The following is a 2,753-nucleotide window of genomic DNA, read 5'->3' as shown; positions in this document are numbered from 1 at the left end:
TGGCTCTGTGAGCATTCCTTCTTTTTCAATTTTTTTGAAATAATTTAAGTAGAATTAGTGATAGATCTTCTCTGAATGTTTGGTAGAATTCAGCTGTGAAGTCATCTGGTACTGAACTTTTCTTATAGGGAAGTATTTTTATGACCTTTTCAATTTCTTCTTTTGCGATGTGTCTGTTCAAGTGTTCTATATCTGCTCTTGTTGATCTTGGTAACACATGAGTTTCAGAGAATTTGTCCATATTCTCTAGGTTTTTTAATTTACCAGAGTATAGTTTTTCATCGTATTCCAATATTATCAATTTAATTTCATCTGGTTCTGTTGTGATGTCGTCTCTATCATTTCTTAACGGAGTTATCTGTGTCTTCTCTATCCCCCCTTTTGTTATGTTTGCCAGCGGTTTGACAATTTTATTGATTCTCAAAAAACAGGCTCCTGGCCTTATTGATAGTTTCAGTTGTTTTTCTGTTCTGTCTTATCGATGTCAGCTCTTGTCCTTATAATGTCTTTTCTTCTAGAGGCTAAAGGAGTATATTGTTGCTCTTTTTCTATTTGATGTAGGTGTTGAGTTAGGTAATTGATTATTTCATCTTTCTTCCTTTCGCCACATTCCAGAGGTTTTGTATGTTGTATTTTCATTTTCGCTTTTTTTCAAGGAATTTTTTATTTAATTCTTTATTTCTTTTATAACCCTATCATGTTCTAGCAGAGTGTTATTCAGTTTCCATCTGGGTGGTTTTGTAAACTTTACCATCCTGTGGTTAATTTCTAGTTTTATGGTATTGTTGTTTTTGTTACGTGACATCAAGTTTTAGACAACTCCTGGTGACCCTATGAATGAAAGGCCTGAACACTTGTATAACTTACATCATTTCTCCAAGTTCACAGAGTTTCCAGAGGCAAGCTATTATGGAAGTGGCTACCACTCCTGCTTCCAAACTTGTTTTAATCTGGGAGCTCCACCAAACACTGTCCAAGCTTGGAAGCAGGAGTGGCATCCACTTTTGAAATAGCTTGCCTCCAGAAACTCTCTGAACTTTGAGAAATGAGGAAAGTTATACAAGTGGGTAGGTCTTTCATTTATAGGGTCACGATGAGTTGTCTAAGACTCGATGGCACCTAACAACAACAACAACAATAACAACAATGGGATTGTGGTTGAGAAGATAGTTTGTATTATTTCAGTATTTTTTTTAATTTGTTGAGGCTTGCTTTGTACCCTAATATGTGAGCAATTATGGATAACGTACCATGTGCACTTGAGAAAAAAGTGAATTGAGTTATAGTTGGATGCAATACCCTGAATACAAGGTCAAGTTGGTTAAATGTATAGTTTAGATCTTCTGCAGCTTTGTTGAGTTTCTTTTGAATTGACTTATCATTTTGGTAATAGTGGTGCATTGAAGTCTCCTACCATGAGTGTGGTGTTATCTACTTCTTTCTTCAATTATGTTAAGAGTTGTTTTATGTATTTAGCTGGCCTATCATTTGATGCATAAATGTTGACCAAGGTTATGTCTTCTTGATCTATTGTGACTTTAATCACCATGTAATGCCCTTCCTTATCTTCTATGGTGTTTTTCATTCTGAAGTATATTTTATCAGAGATTAGTAGGATTGTTACTTCTGCTTTTTTCCCCCATTTTTTTAAAGTGTTTTACTGGTTTACATACAAAGTTCATAAAGTTCATATATGTTGTTTTCCAAACTGGATCTTTCTCCTTTCCTTTACTCATCCCTCCCTCCACCTACCAAATTATGTGACCCTATGATAAAACCCCACCCCTTGGGTCCTTGTACTCATTCTATGATAATGGACTTATACAGTATTTGTCTTTATGAGACTGTGTTAGTTCACTTAGCATAATGCATGTTAGGTACTAATTTACAAAGTCATTGCTCCTGCTTGCTGCACAGTATCCATTGTGTGAAAGTACCATAATTTCTCAATCCATTCAATTTTGGTTGGGCATTTGGACTGTTCTTGCTGTGGTAAATAATGCTTCTATGAACACTTCTGCTTTGTTGAGGTTGCCATTTGCTTGGTATATTTTTTCCCAGCCTTTGTTTTTGAGTCTGACCTTCTTTTGTGTTTTTTTTTAATTATTATTATTTTTTTGTGTGTGTGTGTACCATCAAATCAGATCTGACTGGTACAGGAGGAGATTGTTCCTCCTTCTCCAGCAGAGTGTCTGGTGGATTTGAACCATGTACCTCTGGGAATGCAGTGCAGCTTCTTGCCACTAGGCCACCAGAGCTTGCCCCACTAGGCCACCATAGTCAACATATTGATGGACTTTGTTTTGTTGGATTTTTTTCTTTTTTAAATCCATTCTTCTACTTTTTTCCTCTTAATTGGTATATTTAGTCCAATCACATCAAGTGATTATTGTCAGGCAAGGTTTTACCTTGGCCGTTTTTCTGTGTGTTTTGGTTTTGGGGTTCTGGGTTGTTGTGGTTGCTTTTTTCTTTTTCCTGTTGTTTCTAGTTACTGTGATCAATTCATTTTCCTTTGGTGTCTCTGTGTGAGGGACTTATAATTTATTGTAGTTTTGGTCTTGTTTTCACAAATTTATTCAGTTCCTTCTTTTCTGCAAAGAAAGCTAATTTCTCCGTCATATTTGATGGAAAGCTTTGCTGGGTTATTGTCTGGTAATTGTTCCAACTTTATGCCTTTACCTTGCCTTCTAGCTCACATGGTTTCTGCTGAGAAATCAGAATTTAATCCAAGGAGGTTGAGTTTTCAAGTATGG

This window comes from Elephantulus edwardii, unplaced genomic scaffold (genome assembly GCF_000299155.1).
Source record: "Elephantulus edwardii isolate Elephantulus edwardi_28Jun2011 unplaced genomic scaffold, EleEdw1.0 scaffold00016, whole genome shotgun sequence".
Taxonomy (NCBI): domain Eukaryota; kingdom Metazoa; phylum Chordata; class Mammalia; order Macroscelidea; family Macroscelididae; genus Elephantulus; species Elephantulus edwardii.
This window is presented reverse-complemented; position numbering follows the sequence as displayed.